This window comes from Schistocerca americana, chromosome 7 (genome assembly GCF_021461395.2).
Source record: "Schistocerca americana isolate TAMUIC-IGC-003095 chromosome 7, iqSchAmer2.1, whole genome shotgun sequence".
NCBI lineage: Eukaryota > Metazoa > Arthropoda > Insecta > Orthoptera > Acrididae > Schistocerca > Schistocerca americana.
The window spans coordinates 511,598,320-511,624,108 of NC_060125.1; the positions used below are offsets into that span (position 1 = coordinate 511,598,320).

The 25,789-nt window shown below is 43.6% G+C and overlaps 1 long non-coding RNA gene and 1 other non-coding gene across 2 annotated transcripts in view; both read left to right on the forward strand.

Annotated features, from left to right (window-relative positions):
* LOC124621926 overlaps positions 1 to 25,789 on the forward strand; it is a 1,198,997-nt gene that overhangs the window by 1,078,827 nt on the left and 94,381 nt on the right. The window lies entirely within an intron of this gene.
* On the forward strand, positions 16,692 to 16,766 carry Trnat-ugu. Its single transcript has one exon. It is a non-coding gene; the product is annotated as a tRNA-Thr (tRNA).

The following is a 25,789-nucleotide window of genomic DNA, read 5'->3' on the forward strand; positions in this document are numbered from 1 at the left end:
ATGGAAGTGGCTTTCGAATGGCAATCGCAAATGTTTGGTGACAAGGCGACAAGTCAACCGAATCCTCCACGGGAAAACACGTCTGGTGTGTCATACACGGCGTTAGTGACAGTACGTGTGTTAACTGATTGGAACCTCTTACCGAAGCACATAATTTGTACGCCTAGTGAATGAGATATGCGTCCTTGCCCAGTTTAGGTGTTCGTATGAATGTGGTCACTCACAAGACAATGATGAAAACATAATAGTTTGTCACATAAGCTGCAACAAATGAAGGCAACAGTTTCACAATCATACAGTTTCTCTGTGCTCTGTCAAAATATACGTTCTTAACGTTTTTGAAGTTGCGTTCCGTTTTGGAAGTTCTGACTCTTGAGTTTCTTTGTATTAATACAGTTTCACACCCGTTTATTTAGTGTTCTCATTTCTGTGGGACATTATATGGTCTCTCCACTGCTCTCATTTTTCACCACGTTTACTTTCGACGGTAAAGTATTCTTACCATACGACTCATATTCTACCAGTGTACAGTATTACAACTGCCAAGACTACAGAATGAGAACAAACATATCAATCACTGGACGGACAGTCCATAAACTTATGTAAAAATAGGAAATAAAAATAATTGACACGAGAGAGATTTGAACGCGGCTCATCCGCGTCACAGACCAACACCATGACCACTTAATCACGACGTCGCGGCTATTTACCTTCCATTAGTATTGAACTTGTCGATCTTGGACGCTAACTGTTTCTATTTTGCCTGTTTTTCACAGTTCGGTACACCTTCTTCCCGTCTTCATGCATGGTCTGTGTTCAGTTTCTGACGGGCTATCCACTGGGCCATCTTACCACTAAACCTGAGTGAGGTTCGATGGAGAGTTTCCCTTCTAAGGAAAAATTCCTGGTAGTACCGGGAATCGAACTCGGGTCCTCCGCATGGTACACCACTTACTTCTGCCTCTTTGTTTCTTCGTCATTTGTCGTCATTAGATCTGTGCAGATGTCGCATGACGCTTCTTCAGATTCATCGATGAAAACTTCACTCAGTTTTTTTTCCCTTATATTACAGAGGGTGGCCAGTCCCTGACCGAATATGCTTAGCTACCGTGCCAGCACCACTCAGCTGTGGAGACGGACTAAAAATAGGCACACCAGTTTTCAATCTTTTGTCCGGACATATGCGTGCATTTATACGCTGAACACACCGCGGGAGTAACTCCGAAATTAAATTAAGCAGTACCGTGAATTAAAAAACTAAACACCAACTTTTTCGCTTTGAGAACAACTGCAGAATGACCACATAAAGTAATGGGGCTAATTGAACGGCAAGGACCGCTAAATAACGTCCTACAACCTTTCTCTGTATTCTGTACATGCTTGGCTAAGAGGCGAAGCTCTGACATCTACACCCGAGATAAACAGTCCGAAACTCGAGGCTAGCAGCAATTACATATCTTCAGATCCCATGGAACAGATTTGAGTCCAACAAGCGCCCAGCTGGCCTACATTTGCCTTGCAATCTGAGGGAAACATGGAAAAGTTCTTCCATGAGTGCGGCTTTGACTAGCGTTTAGGAATTCAGCTAGAATGTGAAGCTGTATCCTGTTGCCTTGAATCGATTATAATTACTTGTATTATGACTACATAGATACACCCGGCACCTGCCGTATAAAGACGACCTTTCTCAGACACAGCTTACGAGTAGTTTGCGCACGTTACTCATGTGAATATTCGTACATTTCCACTGCCTACTTTTCTTTCCTCCGTCTTTTTTGGTGTTATCTATTTTCAGGAACCATTTTATGTGTTGGTTTTCTTCTGTGTGTTGTGTGCTATAACATGACACATGAAGTTCGACTTCTTCAATAGCTACGTAGAAAATTCTCATTCCAAACATGCTTATCTGCTCGAATAGCTTCTGTTGTTGTGAACTACCCTGAGTATAGTATCGCACACACGCTTAACACGTACCTCAATTATAGGGAAACGCTTGTATATTATACCTACTCAGGTACCAGATCAAACATGATTCAAATGGCTCTGAGCACTATGGGACTCAACATCTATGGTCATCAGTCCCCTAGAACTTAGAACTACTTAAACCTAACTAACCTAAGGACATCACACAACACCCAGTCATCACGAGGCAGAGAAAATCCCTGACCCGGTACCAGATCCTTCTATAAATATAAACGGTGAAGTTGCTCCATTGCAGAAAAACGCAAAAAAGGATTTGTAATCTACAGGTTATTTATTTATTTATTTCATTTATGTATCAGGATAAGTAACACCATGTGAGGCAAAGTTAGATGGTCATGGAACGATTAGGTACATAGTTTAAGGAAAACTGATTATTTATAAATTTTCTAAAGGCCCAAAGAATTAGTGGAACACAAAAGATTCCAAAAGACTATACGAGTAAATAATAGATAACAGAAAAAAAGTTCTCACCCCCGAGGAATTCCTGTACAAAACAGGAATGTGCCAGAACGAGTAATTGTGTTCAACAATGGTTCAAATGGCTCTGAGCACTATGAGACTTAACTTCTGAGGTCATCAGTCCCCTAGAACTTAGAACTACTTAAACTCAACTAACCTAAGGACATCACACACATCCATGCCAGAGACAGGGTTCGAACCGGCGACCGTAGCGGAGTAAGTGGGATTGATCAGCCAGTTTTATCAGTTTTTCTCGAAATCTGCTGAATAGAGTTCACCTTTCCGTATAATCCTTAACAAAGTGTTTTTCAAGTGCATATCATTTTAGTCTAGTTTTCACTGGATGCATATTATAGTTTATTCGGAATGAATCAGTATTGTAAACAATAAATCTTATGATGGAATATACAGGGTGTTCCGAAACTATTGGTTCAAATTAATACAAGCGATAGAGAACATCAAAAAAATGTATTTAGTTAAGGAACGTACGATCCCTGACGGTAGCCTCTGATGCTAACAAGGGAACCTCCCCATCGCACCCCCCTCAGATTTCGTTATAAGTTGGCACAGTGGATAGGCCTTGAAAACCTGAACACAGATCAATCGAGAAAACAGGAAGAAGTTGTGTGGGACTATGAAAAAATAAGCAAAATATACAAACTGAGTAGTCCATGCGAAGATAGCCAACATCAAGCATAATCTGATCGCAGGAGCGCCGTGGTCCCGTGGTTAGCGTGAGCAACTGCGGAACGAGGGGTCCTTGGTTCAAGTATCCCTCGAGCGAAAAATTTTTCTTTATTTTCGCAAAGTTATGATCTGTCCATTCGTTCATTGACGTCTCTGTTCACTGTAATAAGTTTAGTGTCTGTGTTTTTCGACCGCACCGCAAAACCGTGCGATTAGTAGACGAAAGGACGTGACTCTTCAATGAGAACCGAAAACATTTGATCGCAAGGTCATAGGTCAACAGATTCCTCCACAGGAAAACACGTCTGATATATTCTATACGACACTGGTGACGGCATGTGCGTCACATGACAGGAATATGTTGTCGACCCACATAACTTGTACACTTGGCGAATGGGTAAAAACATTCTTCTACGTTGCCCGATTTAGGTTTTCTTGTGGATGTGATAATTACTCCCAAAAAAGTGATGAAAACATAAGAGTTTGTCACATAAACTGCAATAAATGAATCCAACACTTTTCCTTGTGCTCTGTTAAAACATATGTTTTTAACGTTTTCAAATTTTTCCGTGTGTAGACCGTCAAATCCTGCATATGTCCAAGCAAATCTGAACATGTCCTGGAATTTTGGAGAGCGAAGTTGATTATGTGTGAGTGCCTGAACTTTGATAATTGTCTGAAAATAAAAAATTAAAATTTTCGCTCGAAGGAAGATTTGCACTAAGGACCTCTCGCTCCGCAGTTGCTCACGCTAACCACGGGACCACGGCGTTCCTGAGTGGAGTCTATCCCAGATGATATTCCCTATGATTCGCATGAATTAGTTTGTATATTTTGCTTAATTTTTCAGAGTTCCACACAACTTCTTCCTGTTTTCTCGATTGATCTGTGTTCAGTTTTTCAAGGCCTATCCACTGTGCCAACTTATAACTGAATCTGAGGGGGGTGCGATGGGCAGGTTCCCTTGTAAGGACGATCTACGCAGAAGGTAGTTTTACAGCGGTGGCATTTGTAGGAAATTCTCAAATGGCCGACCACTCGCCTGTATACACACAGCACATCGTCAGGCCACTGACTGTTGTACATAAAATGTATTCGCAGTTGCGAACATGGTCAACCATCAACTGTGTACTGGAACGACGCCAGTGAAAATTTGTGCCGGACCGGGACTCGAACCCGGATTTTCTGTTTTTATCGCTAGCGGTTGTCTTACTTTTAGGCCATCTAAACACGTTTCACGGCCAGACCCAGACTTCCATTTGTCGTCAACCGTGTGTCTGCATCCTGTACTCGTACATCCAGAATGTATATCCCCGTACAAGAGAGAGATTTTAGTTGAAAGCCGCTTGCCCGGTGTCGGTGAATAAACACGATACTGCAGTGCCCGTCTTGTTCAGAACTACGATGCAATGTACCTTCGAACAGGCATTGAAATACCGATTGATTGTTGTGTCCGTTCGAAGATTCCTGGCATAATCGCAATGCTACCAGCAACGACGGCAATTCTCGCGACGAGGTCTTCTTCCGTTTCCACAATGATTTAATACACCAGCTGCTTCATATAAACCCAGAATAAATCCAGGCACTTGGGGTCACAGAACCACTTCGACTGATCCATCGGTTACCGAAGTTGGCTCTCAAACAGATGATTCCTCACAGCAAAGCTAAAATGGGCTGGCGGCACATCGCGCTGGAAGTACATCCTTTGTCTAACATTCAGAGATACGTCCAACCAGCAGAGCAAAAGAGACCGGTACAACAACTTACGCCAGCACCACTATCAAAATGTTCCCTAACGCTACAAGCTGCCTTCGTAGATCATATGTTCCATATAGAAATATATTTGATTTGATATTCTCTACCACCATCATTAAACTGAACTAATATTTGCAACACCCTGTATGTACAGGGATGGCAATGTTAGAATTCCAAGACAAAAGAACAACCACCTACACCATATACGTGAACTGACAGTGAAGATCAGTCAGACCGCCCTTTTCTGAGTTAAGAATATTCATGGTGTTTCTCTGCCTCGTGATGACTGGGTGTTGTGTGCTGTCCTTAGGTTAGTTAGGTTTAAGTAGTTCTAAGTTCTAGGGGACTGATGACCATAGCTGTTAAGTCCCATAGTGCTCAGAGCCATTTGAACCATTTTTATTCTTGGTGAGGGCACAGAGTTACCACAAAGTATAACATCTTACGAGGTAATAGTGACAGCAAAGTAGACAAGCCTCCGCGAATCAATGTCAGAGACGGACGAGATCATTGTTACAGTGAAGATAGTAGCATCCATTTTCTGCACGAGATCTTCAAAGTGATACTTCCAAAAAAGCCTTCCACATAATCTCAATATTAAGAAATAAAATGGTCGACTTTACTGACTGTCTGACCACCTTCGGCAGATAAAATTTCGTTTTGTGAGGAACTGTAGCACTGAGTTTTCTTATAGGTAACCGTAAATCTGATCTCTCAAGGCCATGTGCTTATGTTACTGACTATCCCAATAGCTACATCATTTAGGAGTATATTACCTTTCACGTCTTTCATAGTGGCACTTGTGTTGTCTGCATAGAGAACAATTCTTGTGTAATATGTAATGTTTAGTGGCAGATCACTGAAATATACCGAGAAAAGCAGTGGCTTCAGAACAGGACCTTGTAGCACACTCTACAACACCCCAGTTGGACTCAAGCCTCTTCCATATTTGGTGAACTTTTTATCCAAGCGATTAACGTTTTTTTGTAGGATTTTAACAGGATGCACATGACAAACACAATGTTCTTAATGGATGTTAACAAACACATAGTTTTCTTTTTTACCACGTACATAAAAAAAATCGGAAACACATTGGGCCACAATCAGAAATTAACAATAACAATAAGGTATAGTTACAAATCATTATTTCTTTTCGAACAGTCTTTCCTATACCCTAGCCTCCGCCCCGTTATTTTCTTCCCTAAAGATGATCGCTTTGCTTATTATGAAGGAACGAACTCTTCTGAAAGTTAACATCCATCATCTTTGTAGCTGGAACTAAAATATCAAAATTACGATTATTCGAAGAAAGACAAAGGTTGATAAATTCTTTCTTCCTTCTATAATCGCATCCACCATCTTTATTAGGGTTTTACGTCATTCCAGCAAAGAGTACAGTTTATATCATTGTTGAAAATCTTTTGGACATGGGTAGGAGCGTTTTCGCATATAACTCTGTCCTTCCGACGATGTTAAAAATTCAACACATGAAAATTATATTTTAGACGAGTTAAATCTCGAACCTGTTGCACTAGAATATAAATTATGATAGACCTTGTGTAAATTTTATGTAATGTAATCAGCGACGTAAAATATCTTCAGCTGCTAAAGAGTGATAGGTTACTGTATAAATATGTTAATGAGTGTGGTGAAAAATGGGTCGCAGATCGCTGCCTCTAGGACTGCATTTCCATCCTGTGTCATGGGACTGATTTACTACCGCACAGCCGTTTACTCTGGTCTTATTTCCGCTCTGTCCTCACTATTCGCTGCCTTGTGAACAACTTTTTGCAGTTATTCAGCTACATTTACACTGCAATACCTTAAATTTCAGGGTTACGCCCACTGTAATATTTTACATGTTTTATATAACAGTGGATGTACTTTTTATGCTTTAGAAAATATTTTTGTCCATTTATATAAAAGTATGTGAAAATACCGAGATTCACTGAGGTTAGGATTTCACACTACACGGATGGTATCCTCCTAGAAATGGCTTAATGAGCTGGTTGCGGGTCGGAATAAGGATAGGGCACGACAGGGCCAATAAGATATGGCTGGGAGAGAATTGTGCCGCGCAAGCCAACCTCTCGGTTGATCTCTGCTTTGGTTTACGAAATAGAGAACGAAATTAATGTCGCCATAACCAGCACTTTCATTTACCATTCGCTGCTAACGTCCTAAACGGATAACTGTGAGATTATGCTAAGAACACCTGTCTACAGAATAAGAATCAATCCTTATGTACTGGTGACAGGTAATTAAATCTCCACTGGAAGTAGCGTGCTATTCCTGTCTTGCGGCCAAGACAATTACGTACTTGTATAGCAGTCAAAGGTGTGTGACGAACGCTACAGTAAACAATGTCTCCTCCTGCACCTTTTTTATGTGTGCAATTTATATATTCGATTTTACCCACTCTGAAAAAAAAAAAAACAAGATCCTGAACGCCCAGTTTAAGGCATTGCGTTCACAGTTAAAGGATAACAGTAAGGTCACTTGGCGGTGAAGCATTTGTACACTGTGAGAACAATTTCGTCGAACATCTTATTAGTAGTATGCCATCCAGTATAAGGTTAATTACACCTAACAGAGAGAAACAAAATACAAGTATTAATCAGTACTTGCGTATGTCCGCTGTTCTAAGCATGATGTCACATAGCAAAATCATTTAGAAGCTTCTGTCTACCGTCTTTTACCATTCCACTCACCAACTAAGAAAAAATCTCAAATCCAATGCTGTTCACTGAAGACTACGTTTATATAATCGAAAGTAATGGCATTTTCCATACTAATAACATCTCCCTACGACACATGCTACCATTTGGAGGATATATCATTATTAATATGAAGCAGTTTTATAAGGAGCTCTTTCTTCGGATAGGTCACAGCTGGCGAACTTTGTCACAATGTCACATGGTTTGTTATGAAACTTTCAATTAAAGCCCTTAAGTTAAGTATTATTTCTTTCTGAACTGTTATTGCTCAAGTTAAGCCAATCTATATCACTAAACGACTAACCCGGTGCACGATTCCAGTTGCAAGTTGCGTATCTAACGGCTTCCAGGGGCAACAAAAATTTGTTTTTCAAAACTGCATCCAATAATCGACCGAATTTAAAAACTTAAAATGCTATAGTACGCTATTCATTAATAAGTATAATTTTCCCCACGCACCTTACTCGGCCGACCTGGCTCTGTGCGACTTTTTCGTATTTCTACGCATGAAAAGGGGCACGAAAGGACACCGACCGGACAATAATAAAGAAGTCAAGGAAAAAACCAGGATGGAGTTGTCAACCATTTCTAAAGACGACTACAAGAAATGTTTCGAACTATGGAAGCACCGGTGGGACAAATATATTAGTTGTAATGGAGAGTATTTTGAAGGGGATGAGGTTGTTTCGCAGATAATTTGAAAATATATACTTTTTAATAAATAATTCCGCTTTTTTAGATATCTCCTCGTATTTGAGCAAATTTAATATACAAAGTGAACATTGTTATAAGTTTTAAAATAACGCTAGCCATCAGGCAACTTAATAGTAGTATGAAGTACATATTTATACTCGGTTTTTGTGATCTCACGTCGATTAAACTGGTGGGAAGAGGGATGTCTATAAATACATTTTAGGACGACTCGAAAAGTCAATTCAGGGTGTTTCGATGTGGTAAGTCGTGTAGATCCGTAACACTTTTGTTTTTGAACGTGATACAAATGTAGGTTGGCAGCAGTGCAATAACATGGCCGATGTCTCGTCACTGTGAGATTATTTTGAGTATTGTGTTTATGTAACAAATGTTGTGATACAGAGACGTGTTTTGACTTACTAGTATTTACGTGGCACTTGGCACATCTAGAATCAGGCAGTTTAATTCATCATATTTACTGATGAAACTCTCAAGCTAGATTTGTGGTATCAATGAATGGGAGCTCAGAATTTATTTTTATCCGATCCAAACATAGCAAACGTCACATGCTCCTCTCGATCGACCTCGCCGTTGGCGACACATTAATCCCTATCTTTCGCCTTTTTGTCTTTTCTTAGCGTCGGGGACAAAGTAACCACGTTACCAACTGTGACCTGTTTAATTTTTACGCTGTATGTAGTCTCCTTCCCTGAAGTATCTCTTATAAAACAGAAAACGTTAGCACAGTCGACGTAATTGTTTTGTACGTAACCGACTGGGGCCCTTGTGCTGCCTCCGGGAAAAGGAGACACGTCCATTAAATACATGGTAGGTTACTCCCGCACTGAGAGGAGACGGGACCGTTGCTGTGGGCGGCACTTCATCGCGTCTAGTGTTGGCTGGCGCCAGTGTGAAACGCGCGCGAGTTCACTTGCGTCTGACGACTACGCGCTGGCTCACGGTAAAATTCTGCTCGACTTTATTTGCTGAACGAACAATTTCTTTTTTAAAGTGCAAAGTGTTCTCGACCAACACGCATCTCTTAGTTCTCATATTTGTACTGCGACGTATCCAGCACCCTCAGAATATAGCTGCGCATCCAGCTGCGCACAATACCATGCTTCGCGCGACTTCAGGCTTTTTGTACGTGTGATGCGGGTGTACACGAGGCGATATCTGGTTTCTTTGAAGTCAGTGCGTTTAAATTCGGTCACAGAAGAGTTCACGTGGCGGAGGTAAACGGGATACGCCTTTGTTCCGTGCGTGCAAGGTAGCGCGTTTGTATCAGGGGACTTCCCGAGTATGAGTTCTTGTCGCGCTCACCACAGATTCCTGGATAATGTGAATACTAAGTGCCTTCAAAACCACGAAAACAGTTTTTCTTTCCTTTTTATTGTTGTTTCTCTCTCTGCTTCGATTTTTATTGTCGTTCTGTCAAAGTTTCGGTAATAATTCTCTACCTTAAGTATATATGTAACACATACGCACGAAATTCTAATACAAAACAGAGCTCGCTCAGTAAAGAGTAATTCTTTTTTTGGACGAATAATATTTTCTGCGGAGCTTAATTTCTAATAATAATTTTTGGCGCCCTACGGTTTAGTATCTTTGTATGCCCCACACCTGTTATGTATACGTCACACATCACCACTCCCCTTGCAAATGAGCTAGTGTGCTCGTTTTCGATGTAGATGAGTTCTGGCTGTCACTCTAGAAGAAAAAAAGGAAAATATAATGTTCAAAATCAACAAATGTTTCCTGTGTAGATGCATTGATGGTCTTTTTTAAGAACATGCTTCGCGACAGTCACTTTCAGACAGTAATAGAGCATAGAACTTGGATAACAGGTTATCATTCAAACAGCCCTAGCGAGCTGGTGCATGTAAACTACCGGAGTTGTACACGGGAAGACGACGGTTCAAAATCCCCGTCTAATCCATCCAGGTTTATCTCTACATTGCTTTCCCTAAATCAGTTGGATCGATAGAACTGGGAAAGTAGTTAGAATGATGAAATCGTCTGCAGCAGAACAGCTGTTAGCCTCAAAGCCCAGCAATCCAGATGACCCACTATTTGTCCTAAATTGATTAAGGCAGATGCAGCCGATTATCTTTCTAAAGGAGACAGCCGATTTCCTTCCACGGCCTTTCTCAATGGAAGCTAGTCTTTCGTGCGTAATTACCTCATCGTTTACATGATATTCAATGCTAGTTTTCCTTTCCTTTCTTTCTAAATCAATTAAGGCAAACGAAGGGATGCTTTCTTTGAAAAGATCACTGCTCTTTTCCTTACCTATCCTTCAGCGATAAAAAACTCATTTTTTTCTGAAAGCAGGTTGGGTTTATTCAGGATTCCAGTATACTATATTATTCCGCACTCTTTTGACTACAAAGCCCTATTTTTCAACATAATCTCAGTTCAGAGCGACGGCCTTCCGCCACCTTACTGGCAGGTTCTGTATGGTACCAATATACTGGTCGACGTCGGTGCCAAAATCTTGCTGCATCCATAACCTTCCTTTCATATCCGTACTGCGGAGTGCATTCTTCATTGAGCCACACAGGTGCACATCGGAAGGTGTGTGGGGTGGATGAGGGAGAACAGACCAATTAAGTTTTTTGAACTCCTCACTGGTGCACAGACTTGTGTGAGCCGTTGAGTTGTCATGGAGAAGAATTCGTTTGCATTTTTGTGGCAGCGAAAACGCTGAAGCCGTTTCTTCAATCTCGTGAGGTAGCACAATGCACTTCAGAGTTGATCGTTGCTCCATGAGGAACAAGCCCTTCAGAGTCCCAGAAGGCCGTCGCCATGACTTTACTGGATGAGAGTGTGGGTTTGAACTCTTTCTGCAGAGGAGAGGTGGTGTGGCGCCACTCCTTGGGTTACCGGTTTGTCTCCGGTTCGAAATGATTATCCCATGTTTCATGGCCTGTGATGTTGTTCGACAAAAAACTGTCACGGTCAGCCTCGTAATGCGCAAGCAATTCCGCACAGATAGTCCTTTCTTGCTCTTTGTGGTCTCTGTTACGCAGCGAGGAACCCTGCAGGCACACGCCTTTGAGTACCCCAACTAGTGGACGAATGTGTCAGCACTATCAACAGAGACGTCCAGTTGAGCAGCGAGGTTTTTGATTCTGATCCATCGGCCACCTCGCATGAGAGTGTCCGCACGTTTCAACATTGCAGGCGTCACAGCTGTATGCGGGCGAATAGGTCTGTTCGACCTTGTTGCGATAATGACAGACGTCTCGCCTAACGATTCACAGTACTTTTGATCACCGCCAAGTCTCCATAGACATTCTACAAATGCCTATGAATATCTGCGATGCTCTGGTTTTCCGCCAAAAGAAACTCAATGACAGCTCTCTCCTTGGAACGGACTTCCGTTACATACGCTATTTTGAAGGCTACACATAGCGCCGCTACCTAACGAAACTTGATGAAACAACAGGTGCTGAAGCGAGAATATTCCACGATGTCCCACAGGAAATTCCACATTTTTTCAACCGAAAATGGTGGGAAAAATGTCTTCCACGTGTTCCATTATTTATTGAACGTCCCTCGTATTTCGCTCAGTACTCGTAACCCACGTTTTATTCTCTATTAATATCTGAAGATGTCTGCGCCATAGGATGTTTTCAATAACTATAAATCATGCGATCTAGACTGAAAATATTTACTGAAGTGTAATGAAGTTACAGATCCACATTTTCAATATCATGAAATATAAGAGAAATGTTCGTGAACGTAAATGGGAATGCTTGGGAGACAGACGACGTAGTTTTTGAGAAATCCTGTTGGGCAAATTTAGAGAAGTTGTGTTCGAAGAAGACTGAGAGACCATAATGCAGCCTCCAACGTATATCTCGTGTGGGGATGGAGCGAATAAGATAAAAGGCCGCGTAGAGAGGCGTATAGACAGTCACCTTTAACTCGCTCAATACGCGAATGAATAGCACAGAAAATCGCTAATATTGGTACGATACTCCCTCCACCACGTTCTAACCCCGCCTGGGGTTATTTGGCTGTCTGGTGCAAAACTTTCTATCTGTTGCTACTTTGCCGACTTGCGCGTCGATGAGAATGAGAGGAAATGATAGTATTACAGAAACACCCAGTCCCCGAGCGAAGACACTCTCCGACCCGACTGGGGATCGAACCCACGAACCTCGAGATAATGGTGCTAACCACTAGACAACGATCTACGGACCACCATGCACTATACTCGTATACTGCGTATACTGTGTATATGTACATCTGCAGCCGGATACTTCAAGCTGAGAAGACATAATATTTCGGCGATCTACTTGATCGTCACGGTCAGGTGAGACGCTGTTGTTGCTGCGTGTCGACGAACTGGTGTTACTGTGGAGCTGGTGCCTCCGTATAGACCAGCAGAGAGCTACTCAGCACGCGTGCTAGGTGCCGTGAATGCTGTCCCCACCACAAAAGGTACTAGCGGCACCCGGCGGTGGTGAACGCAGAATAAAACGATGTACTGCTATCGTAACTAATCCTCAAAATGACTTCTTAGGTCCGTGTAGGTTTCCACAATTCACTCAGAGGAAAGCACTTCTCCCTACTAGTAACAGTATTAGCCAGCCTGGTTTCAATGGGTCCTTCTCAACACAGTTCCAGTAAAACGAGATGCATCACCTGTATCTCATTATACACACATTCAAAAAAGTTTTGCATCACCCCGGTTCCCAGAACTCCTGAAGAAAGACATTGACTGTGGATACTGCATCACGGACACAGTCCCTTTGATTGTTCAGAGCTGTCACTAAACCCGCCCAAAGCTATAAACAACCATGCATGAGCAGCGCCTATTATACGAAGGGGTGCGGCAGCCAATCAGTTCCAGTCATTCCACCAGGAAGGAGGTACACGGCTCGTGTTGTCTGTAGTTCAACCATGTCTAGACGGTAAATATCACGGTTCGATCGCGTCCGCGTTGTTATTTTGTGCCAGGAAGGGCTCTCAACAAGGGAAGTGTCATGACATGCCTCGCTCAGGCCACCCAAGGGCCACTACTGCAGTGGATGACCGCTACCTACGGATTATGGCTCGGAAGAACCCTGACAGCAACGTCACCATGTTGAATAATGCTTTTCGTGCAACCACAGGACGTTGTGTTACGATTCAAACTGTGCGCAACAGGCTGCATGTTGCCTCAATCCCGACGTCCATGGCGAGGTCCATCTTAAGACGTGTTTGGAGACAACCCGGTCAGGCTGAATGCCTTAGACACACTGTCCAGCACGGTACAGATAGGTCCAACATCATGCCGAATGAACCGCTCAGGATTGGCATCACGTTCTCTTCGCCGATAAGTGTCGCATATGCCTTCAACCAGACAATCGTCGGAGACGTGTTTGGAGACAACCCGGTCAGGCTGAATGCCTTAGACACACTGTCCAGCGAGTGCAGCAAGGTGGAGGCTCCCTGCTGTTTTCGGGTGGCATTACGTGGGGCCGACGTACGTCGCTGGTGGTCATGGAAGGCGCCGTAACGCCTGTACGATACGTGAATGCCATCCTCCGACCGATAGTGCAACCATATCGGCAGCATATTGGCTAGGCATTCGTCTTCATGGACGACAGTTCGCGCCCCCATCATGCACATCTTGTGAATGACTTTGTTCAGGATAACGATATCGCTCGACTAGAGTGGCCAGCATGTTCTCCAGACATAAACCCTATCGACATGCCTGGGATAGACTGAAAAGGGCTGTTTATGGACGACGTAACCCACCAACTACTCTGAGTGATCTGTGCCGAGTCGCCATTGAGGAGTGGGACAACCTGGACCAACAGTGCCTTGATGAAATTGTGGATAGTATGCCACGACGAATACAAGCATGCATCAATGCAGTAAGACGTGCTACTGGATATTAAAGGTACCAGTGTGTACAGCAAACTGGACCACCATCTCTGAAGGTCTCGCTGTATGGTGGTAGAACATGCAATGTGTGGTTTTCCTGAGTAGTAGAAAGGGCGGAAATGATGTTTATGTTGATCTCTACTCCAATTTTCTGTTCAGGTTCCGGAACTCTCGGAACCGAGGTGATGCAAAACTGTTTTTGATGTGTTTAGTTCATTTCCTGTCCATCAAGAATTAATGCCCTGTAATCGCGGAGTTTTCGGGTTGTTAAGAACTTTGTGTGGTGACGATGTTCCAGACACCAACCCTCAGCAATACGAATATTCTTGTCCATGTATACTTATGTCTTGAAAGCTTATAAACACCGGGCATTCTCAACCCAAGAAACAAAAAGAGCGCTAATCCTAACAGGTGGGCGAGATATAGTCTTGACTTTAAAATTTCGTAAATTTTCCATGTTTTAACTGATATGATCCCAGGATATGGGAGAAACTGATGTAAATTCATCTTGTTCCACTTTCGGCGATGATCTATACCCCAAGATACGATGGTTCTGCATCTCAGAGATTCCGTTCTGTTTCATTGCAGATCTCTACTCCCATTGTGAACTTAATGCTGCGATGAAGGAAATTAAAATGTTCAAAGAAAGTTAGCGAAGCTCCCCCTTCTGGCCCCGATTGGTCAATCGGGACCGACTGCCAGTGGCGTCATTGGATACTGTACGGAGGGGCAAGGGGGTCAGCAAACCGTTGTTGGCTTTCTCGACCGTGGAACAGCTGCTTCTAACTCAAGTAGCTCCTCAGTTGACATCATGAGGCTGAGTGCATCCCGTTCCAGTCCTCCCAGCAAGGAAAAATGCCTGGCAGTACTAGAAACAGAACCCAGGTCTTTTGCATAGCACGCAGAGGCGCTGACAAACAAGATACAGAATTCGGAATACTGTCTTCATGTCAAAAGGACATCGCAGAAAATCGTTCGGAGTTGCGGTAACGGAACGGAACGCAATGGCGCCCGGCCCGCCGTGTCGCTACCCCCCTGAGCTCAGCTGAACAGAGGCTGGCTGCCGTGCACTTGGCGGCGGTTGTGTTGCGGGCCCGCAGCTGTATCGTCCTGCGGCCGTGGCACGTCCAGCTGTTACTGCTGTGTAATATACAGGCGGCAAGTTATTTGAGTAGTTAAAAGGGACGTTCCTGGCCTTTTTTTGCGCCCTTTGTTATCCTGCCCCTCGGCCGAGCGGGACGAGGCGACACCTGGGATAATGGGCCGGCCCTATGACAGTAATGATGCCAACTCCATTACATTTGCGCCGCCGGGCCGGCCGGGGGTCCATTGTGATGCTAACGGGATGCAACCGGTCGGTCGACGCCAGAGGTCTCCCGGGTAGAGGGGGAACCCCCCGGCCGGCGGCGGCAGTTAGGTGCCCTGGGGGAGGCGATTGTCTGCAGGGGCGGCGGACGGGTTGGCAGGCGAGGGGTGTCCGTGTTTGGCAAACGTTTAGCGCGCTAATAGCTCTGTGTGTTTATTAGCTGATTGGTCGGCAACCTGTGGCTTTGTGACCGCAGCACTGCCCTGCGCTGCACCTAGCGGAAGCAGCGATGACACTTTACTCATCGTGGGTGGCCACCGGGTGGGAGCAACTGTGATTTCACCCACACCTGCATTCACCATCAGCCTACGGGCTTGATGGGTGATTTCACTACTCCTGCAAAGCCTACCCTGCATTATTTCTGTTCAATGTCACCCATATCCAAAAACATAAAGTAGTGAAAAATTATCAGCACCACATCTCAGATGCTTCGATGTCATTCTGTTCCACTTTTCAAATAGACCATGATTCACCACCAGACAATGCTGTGCTCCAAACGCACATTCTCAGAAATTTGTCCCTCAAATTAAGGCCTATATTTGATGCTAGCAGACTTCTGTTGGCCAGGAATGATCTCTTTGCCCGTGCTAGTCTGCTTCTTAGGACCTCCTTAATCCATCTATCAACGGTTATTCAGCTTCCGAGGTAGCAGTATTCCTTAATTTCATCTACTTCGTGATAATCATTTTTGACGAAAGAACAGACACCATATCCATATAAGTATATAAAATGGTTCAAATGGCTCTGAGCACTATGGGACTTAACATCTGAGGTCATCAGTCCCCTAGACTTAGAACTACTTAAACCTAACTAACCTAAGGACATCACACACATCCATGCCCGAGGCAGGATTCGAACTTGCGACTGTAGCAGCAATGCGGTTCCGGACTGAAGCGCCTAGAACCACACAGCCACAACGGCCAGCTATAAGTATATAGTTCTGGCAATACCGGCCATGACCTCCTTCTTCTGTGCGGATGCACACATATTACCCGAACTCTTACGGGACTTGGTAAGAATGTCTTCCACGAGTAATGAGTGCGTTGGGTAGGGACACTACGAATGTAGTGTGTGGACATATAAGGTGAGAATGTGGGTCTAGCGGGAGGCGTGCTCGAGATAGAACCTGCAGTTGCACTATGCTCTGTGCCCTCGGTGGCTCAGATGGATAGAGCTTCTGCTATGTAAGCAGGCGATCCCGGGTTCAAGTCCCGGTCGGGGCACACATTTTCACCTGTCCCCGTTGATATATATCCACGCCCGTCAGCAGCTGGAGGTATTAATATATAATTCGGAAGTAAAAGAAGTTCTGAGCTCTTTTAATTTCCAAGTTTCGAGTTTTTGAAATGAGAGGACCTCCTTTTGTACCGGGAGGTCTATCTCTCGTGACATCCCGCGGTCAGCGCGCATTGTATAGGAGTGTCCTGATACTTCTGATCGAAAAGTGTATATGGATGTACTCACAGAATGGGATTCGAGTCTATCGGCTGCAAGTGAAGCGTCAACACCTCCCCTGATTCCATGACCAACGAGGTACTCGACGGCCGTCGAGGCTCACGAGGAAAACAGGCCTTGGCGCGTACATCACAGCACGTGACACTGCAGGTCTTACGAGTGCCAGCAGCCGTCTCCGGCGAGGAGCGAGTAACTATTTCAGACGAGTTTAATAACCCTCAACTGCGCGTTTAAATGCGTGCAAGCTCTCGATAGCAAACGACAAAGTTAAGGCCTTCAGTGGCTGTCTTTTCAATTACATATTGATTTTCCGCGGGCCGTGGACGGAGCCGAGCGTTCGTGAAGTATGTGGGACAATCTGACTAGTGCGACGTCACAAGCTCGTTGCAGTGCCTGTCTTTCTCGTGCGCCTCGACGACCGTGCAGTGATGTCACGGGAGGAGGCCGAACGGAGGCCAAGGGCCGGTAATCGCTGACGGAGTGCGGTGTCGCGGCCACAATGCGGCCGCCGATCTGCGACAGCGGGCGCATGCGCGCGTGCCGCCGCCGGCCGCTTGTAAATGAGGCCCGCTCTTGTCGGCCGTGCGAGTAAACAACGCCGTTGTCTGCCCCTCTCGCTCCGAGAACAACGGGCGGCCACACTTATGCGAAACGGCGTCGAGCGAGCAGCTACCTGCGTGGGATTCTGATTAGTGCGCGCCGTTGTAGACGCTGACGGGCCGTCGCCACAAAAGTCACAGGTCTGCTCCACCTGTCTGGACGCAGGAGGCCTCCGTCATACCACATGGCGGAATGATCTGCTGGAACACCGCTTCAGTTGTTACTCTCGCTTCCAGTACGCACGCACCTCGAGTAGAGTAGGAGGTACGTGGTTTGAAACTTAAATCTCAACCCACCACTGTCCCTCTATTTTTTCTCTTTTTTTTTCCTTCAATTATAGCTCATTCGATTACAGTGCTGTTCCCCCAACTTTGGCCACTGTCCTCTGGGTTTCATTTTTGTTTTCAAATGGTTCAAATGGCTCTGAGCACTATGGGACTTAACATCTGTGGTCATCAGTCCCCTAGAACTTAGAACTACTTAAACCTAACTAACCTAAGGACATCACACACATCCATGCCCGAGGCAGGATTCGAACCTGCGACCGTAGCAGTCGCGCGGTTCCGGACTGAGCGCCTAGAACCGCAAGACTACCACGGCCGGCCATTTTTTGTTTTGTCTGGAGATGGGTATCTATAATCTTCCAATGAAACGTATTTCTGTTCATAATTCCATGTTCTTCAAACATCTCTTTCAGATCACTTCTGATTCTTGCAGGGTTTTTTCCGGTCGAGACGTATAAAAATAACCTTATTTCGTCAATGTTCGACTGTGGTTTAGAAACTGCGACTGTGTATCACGTAGTAAATAAATTAAAACAGTTATCTCTGTCAGTCACTTTTATTTTCTTCCATGACGCGTTTCGAAGGCTTACACCCTCATCTTCACGTGGATCACTGGATTATACTGCATTTTTATTTGCTCGATACAAGCAGTTGTCAGTTGTAAACTTCATTTCGCTACAAACAATGCATAATTTGCATTTGTTATCATAATATGGCACCGCTATTATACATATTAAATAGTAATAAAACTACTTACAAGATGTTCCAGCATAAGGAATCCACAGGTTTGTTATTAACATTAGTGAGCGCGTGCGCACACACACACACACACACACACACACACACACACACACACACACACACAGAGAGAGAGAGAGAGAGAGAGAGACAGACTGACGAAACAATAGCACGCTGTCCAGAGACGTAGAAATGTAATATAACCTATTAATCCACCTAAAGATGAATGTGTAAGCCCTCAAAATGCATCGTGGAAGAAAATAAAAGTTGGTGACACAGATAACTGTTTTATTTTAACATGTGTGTTGAAGACTTCTCTTACCTATCCTATTTTCCCTCATTCGAATCAGATGGTCATAAAACATCATTCTACATTTTAGCACAGTTACATATAGTATTCCAATGTTTTTGCACGGATGTTCATTACTTGTTCCCGTATTCACTGGTCTGCTTTAATGGCCACAACATTTTTCTCAGGAGTTTCCTCTCTTTCTTTTCCCTGTTTTCTATCTGTACTGTCTCTTTCAAATCTAGGGATTCACAGTGTTACTTGTTCCCTCCTCATCTCTTATCTCTCCTTCCACAATGCGTTTTGAGTCATGACAGTATGTACTATATACTCACATAATGTTACATTATATACACAAGCGTTTTCTCTGTGGCTTTGCCCATGTATGCACTTGACACATATAGTGAACAAACCTCCTTCACCCTCTCTCTTTGTCGACCTCTTCCAGCCTCCGTCCATCCACCTCATCCTCCCCTCATCTCCTATATGTCTATCTCCTTCTGCCCACTTCTCTCTTCATATTCTCCCCCCCCCCCCCTCTCTTTGTCCATTTCCTCCAACCCCTCTCTGTAACCATATCTTCCTTCCCTCTCCCTCTGATCATCCTCCCCCAGTCCCTCACTCTTTCCATCTCTGCCTCCCCTCTTCCTTTTCCACTTGCCCACCATTTCTCTATATCTTCCACCTGCCTCATGTATCTCCCTCTCCTCCCTGTCACTTTTCTCCTGCCCCTCACTTTGCCCATCCCTCGTCTAACTATCTCAACCTGTCCTCAGACATGCTCATCGGCACTTAAAGCCCCTACAATACATTTCAATAAAGCAGGCTGATAATACTTCCACAACACATGTGTCATATAGGTCAGACCATACATCCTGCCCTGGAAAACCATTTCTTGCACCTGACATGCAGGCTGCCATGCCAAGCAGGTTGATTTAGCAGGTCAATACTGTTCCAACACAACATGCCTGTCATGCAAGGCAGCCTGTATGCCAAGGTATGAAAAAAACACTTTTTCCCGTATCTCCACTCATATTGGAGCTATAAGGTTACAAATCCAACAGTGCTGATACTCATGAGGCCCGATATTTCTGTGCCAGATTTGGGTGAAATTGATTGAGGAGTTTTAGAGTAGATCCTGGACATTCTCACATGTAATCTGCTTTAGATTATAATACATATTTTTCACTGGTTATCGGAAATACATACACAATCACATCAATCTAGAGAATTCCCATAACTTTTCTGAAAATACATATACTGTCAATGAGACATTGAAATTAAGTGTAGAGAGTAGTGCAATAGTAATTAATTTAGCCATATTTTGTAAGTAGTATTTTTTGAACTAGCTCATAATTTCTGTACTATGAAATCTCATAGCGACTGATAAGATCATCACAAATAGAACAAAAATTCATTTTAGTTAGGATGAGCCAATCTGGAATTCGCATCTCTGTAAAACTGATGTCCTTCAAGTCAACAGACATCAGTCAAAGATGCCTTACCAGACCTTTATTTGTACATCAGAGTCTACTATTTGTTTGTCTAATGTCTAAACAATACATATATATGGAAACAGGGATGATTCTATAATTACAAAATGGCCATTTTAACTTGTAGAAACACTCTTAGAGGATTCGACGAAGCTGCCAAAGCAAATAATGAATTGTTCACATTGCACTTATATGTCACATTCGCAAACATACACAGTAAGCAAGGGTTGTAGAGCTTCTGAAATGCTTCTGTACAGAAATATTTATGGTCATATCATATGTTGATATTGCCAGGCCAACGTTGCCTTAAGTATTCGCAGAGTGACTCAGCCAACATGGGCTAGTAAAACGATGTTATCCCACGAAGGCATCACGAGATGCGACCTCGTTTACAGTGGCCAGATGATTCAATATGTTACTCTGACCTCAACAAAGCGCGTCCTAACCACTTCGTCGTATATTCTGGATTGTAACAGACTTAACTTGCTGTTATGGTACAGGGATTTAATATGTAAAAGAAACGTAATCTGCGCATTTTTTTCCGAAATGGGAAACAATGACAACTATCAGAAACATTGTAATGCGCGAATTCATACTGAATTATGAACTTTTGCATACGTAATCCTACACTTACTAAGCCAACATGTCATACTATTTAACGATTATAAGGAGCACATTATTTTGTGTAAAATTCGGATGGACTGTATTAGATCGAGTTTTGAAATCCATCTGAAGGTAGTTTTGGAACAAAGCATTATCCCATATTCGTTTAAATCATGAGACTATTATATAAGTGGTTAATTACTATTTTGTTTTTTCGTCATAACACAAAAAAAAGAAAGGGGTGTAACGAAAGTGTGGCACCGTGTAAAGTTAAAGTAAACTTTGGAATGGACTCATGTGCTCCGTGTTGCAGAATAGACTAGGAACCACAAAGCTCCACTTCACTGTCGCCAACAGGACTGATACTTACAACAACAACTCGTTTTTTTGGACCTAATAAATAGAGGAATTATGGGGGTCATAACAACAGAAAATCAGATATAATGCACAATTTACAGACTATTCAAAACTGAAGGAAAAACCGGGAGGTTGGCGACTGTGACACAATTAAGGCACATGGAAGAATACTTGCAAGGATTTCACTGCATTTCAGTCGTATATCGTACCTTGACTTCGAACGTTGGTCGGTACTGCACATTTCCGTTACACTCAAAGTTGAACGCAATAGTTTCATGAAAAGGAGGCAGTTTCACTGGTATCTACGTAATGAATACGACGAATCGTTTATGTCGTCTTTCTTCACAGAAAAAGTATCGAATTTGCAGCATCTCTGTGGCGTCTCTTCTGCGGCTTCGATACAAGTCTGACAATCAGTAATTACTGAAAGCTGAAGTTGATAGTTATCTAATCTGCGGCCGATGAAGTGGCAACCCAAACCGTGTTATCGTTAATATTAATAAAGCAGGGTAACTGGCGCCTACGTATCGGCATTCATATCGTGGCGCTATCACTACATAATAAATAGTTCTCTGATCGTCGCGAGACATCTATTATAATGGAATCTGACTACCACCTCCCACCTAAAAATGTGTTATCTGTACACAGCAATGTTAGAAATTCTTCTTTTCCACAGTGTTTACAATTTCCTCTGCAGCTTAAAACTTATATCCAGGAGCTGATGGTAGACATGCCATCGTAACATTCACCACGAAAGGTACATGCCACTTTCATCACCGGAGGTGGCAAACAAAAGTCTGTATTGCTTAAAAGTTACTCAGTTTACTTTGATTTCATTTTTTATTTTATTCATAAATGGTATGAGATTGTGGTCGTAAAAATAAATGTTAAAATGTCAGCTCAACCACCAATTTACAATTTTAAAAGAAAACGACTAGAATTTATGTGTTTCGAAGATGAAGCTTTCATCTTTAGAATAATCGTACAAGAATCTGTAAAAGCGACCACTATAAAACGTAAACAGGAACAATAAAAATTAAAAAAAAAAATAAGACCAACTATACACTGCGATTTAAGCTAAAGAAGAACTTGAAACATGAAGTCGACAGATACGAGAGGGATGGTATGTACAAAATTCAATGTAACACCTGTAGTGCGAACTATGTAGGCCAAACTGGTAAGCGCTTTTTAAGTTAAAATACAAAGAACATATGGACACTTTCAGGCTTAGCAGTTTGGCGAAGTCAGCCGTAGCCACACATATTTGCTAAACTGGCCACCCCATCTTGCGACTTGATGAGGATTTCGCAATTTGGCACGTACAAGATAAAGGCAAGAAACTGGATCTCTTAGAACAACTGGAGATTACTATATGTCCGAGCGAGGTGGCGCAGTGGTTAGCACACTGGACTCGCATTCGGGAGGACGACGGTTCAATCCCGCGTCCGGCCATCCTGATTTAGGATTTCCGTGATTTCCATAAATCGCTTCAGGCAAATGCTGGGATGGTTCCTTTGAAAGGGCACGGCCGACTTCCTTCCCCATCTTTCCCTAATCCAATGAGACCGATGACCTCGCTGTTTGGTCTCTTCCACCAAATCAACCCAACCCAACCCAATTACTATACGTCGCGTGGGATGTCATAACACATTAGACGAACAGCTTACAGATGACATAAATAACTTTTTCAGAAACTTTTTAGATCTTTTTTAATGTCTGTTATTTATGGACTTTAGAGCTTTCGTTGATGACGAGATTCGACTTTCCGGGCTACCAGGCATAATTATATATCTTTGTATCTTCGTTATTCTCTTTAGATTTCATGTGCGTATTCAAAAAGTTTTCGCTCGCGTTAGTTCTGTGTTTACCGCCAGATGTGTCTTTAAAGAAGATACAAGGACTGTGTACGCATATAGTTGTTATTGTGACTCTGCCAGTACCCAGTGCAACATATGGAATTCCATTTTACTCTATTTTATTAGTTGACGGTATTAAGAGAACACGGCTGCAAGGGAAGTAGCCGCGTTGTTTGATTATTATTTTTATTGTTCTTGTTTATGTTTTATATTGGTCGCTTTTAGGGAGTCTTGTACTGTTATTTTGGTGATGAAGGCTTTACCTTCGAGACGCGTAAATTGTAGTGTATTTTTTACACTGTAAATAGGAAGTTACGCCGACATTCGCATTACCTGGCCCATTAAATCTGCGCGAAATGTCCAGCACTCGACGAAATCCTCCATAGCCTTCGTCAGGAACAACAGACTGCCACGACTATTGTTGTGATGACCTTTCACAGCCCGTAGATGGCTTGTGATTGGTCGGCGTACATCAGTACGTCTTGTTGACAGCGAATGTGCCCAACGCAGTTTTCATCTGATGTGTGTCCAACTGAGCAATAACTCTAGTAGAAATCAGCAAAATGTCGCCGCAGTTTCCACGCACGCCGTACAGGTAGTGCGGCCCTTCGGTAGAGCAGTGCACTTTCCACGATGTGAGCCGGTCGGCGGACCAGATGAAGATACCGGCGTGCCAGCGGTGCTGTTTTTGCCGCGGCAGAGCACCGTCTGAGCTGCCGATAGCGCACTCTGCTCTGCTCTGTGTCGCAGCAGACAGATAGCGGGCAGCAGCCTTCCGCTCTTCCTTGTTCCACCCGCATCTGCTCTCTCTCCGTGCTCTCTCCGCCACCCTTTTGTTGCGAGAGTTCTCCTTTCTCGAACCTTCCGTGAACTGTTTGCCTTGTCCCCTCACATTTTTTCCCTCGCCTGCTTTTTTTTCGGGCATTTATTGTTCATGGGTGTTCTTAGAGATAAGCAGGCCTGCAACTCAACAGTCGCTCCTTTGTTGTGCTCGTACGTACTCTCGTCTGTTACAGCCAGAGCGACTCTCGAGATAGCACCGCGAGCAATGAACCAAGCAGTGCGGCGATAATACACGGGAGGTGTATCTAAGACTTCGAGTTCATTTTAAGCAGACTGTGAGTTTCCTAGTGTTTCAAACGAATCGCCGGTGGGCCTTACAGGTACGCAATGGGCTTCCTATCCGTCACCATAGCCGAGGCAACTTATGCACACCTGTGCCGTGGCGCTTGACTCCCAGATAAGCCGGTTCAAAATCCTGGAGGTGGATGAAATTTTCGACGTCAGCATTGGGCCAGCAAGGGGAGGAGAAGTAAAGTCCCTGATCAACAGACTTTACGCGAATATCCTGGACAAAATTCCAAGGAAACAGGCCAATGAGTGCAGAGGAGCAACACACTTTCCGTCAGGCGCTGGACACATCCCGTGGGATATCCCGGCCAACATTGCTACACGACATTTTTATGACGCTCCTTCTTAAAACTAATCTATAGCTCCCTTAGATTCACCTTGTTGTCCACGAACAAGGGTTGCTGCTTGTAGCACTTGATGAAATGAAAAAATTGCACCTACAATTACCATAACGCCAAACGTTTTTCATTCGCTGTTCTCTTGCTAGGACTGGCAAAACACCTTTTCTCCACGAGCGTTTGATCACCAGTGCACTGAGTGCAGTGGTAACACGCTGGACTCGTGTGCGGGACGACAGCAGTTCAAATTCCCGTCCGGCCATCCATGTTTTCTGTGATGTCTACAAATCGTTTAGGGTAAAAAGCATGAATGGTTTCTTTGATAGGCCGCGGCCAGTTTCCTCCCGTATTCTTCCCCATTCCGAGCTTGCGCTCCGTCTCAAGTGACCTCGTCGTTGACCATAATCATGCTTCCTTCGTTTCATTTGTCCTAGCACCGATTCAAAGTAATGAACCGATGAGTAGCTACTGTTTCATCAATAGGTTCTCAATGTTGCATTACTAATTTGTATATTGGTGTAGGTCAATTCATTACTGGGTACGTAGACGCTTCCATTAGTGAAAAATCGAGTCTCATTTGTCCGCAAAACATTCATAACAGCCAACCTGCAATATTTTCCATTTGCACTAGCCGACATACCAGTGTAGCCGTGTAGCAACTACGTGACCATTAATCCGACATGCGTTGCTGAAAAATGTAACTATTCTAAGAGCAAACCCTTTTCTACATTAAAGAAAGCTCTCACGTCATTATAAAATGTCATATATATTTCTGTACAAGCTGCTTTATGTTACCTACCGGCAGTACTGTGTGCCCAATGAAAAGTACAGTACCACATTAAGCATGAAGATACGCGAAATAGACTCATCAGCACGGTGGACACACGCGGCTAATGTAACCTTTCTTCCCTCTACAAATTGCAGGGCCTCTGCCTTATGCATTTGGCGTACCGTCAAGTTGTGTCGGCTATTTTACGTGCATAAAAACTGATATGCTCTTACACGGATTATGTTTTCTACTTGCGTTTCGCTGTGAGGTTCCAAGAAAAGGCTAGTGCTGATCTACATTGTTTACTGATTTATGGCAATAATTTAATTATAG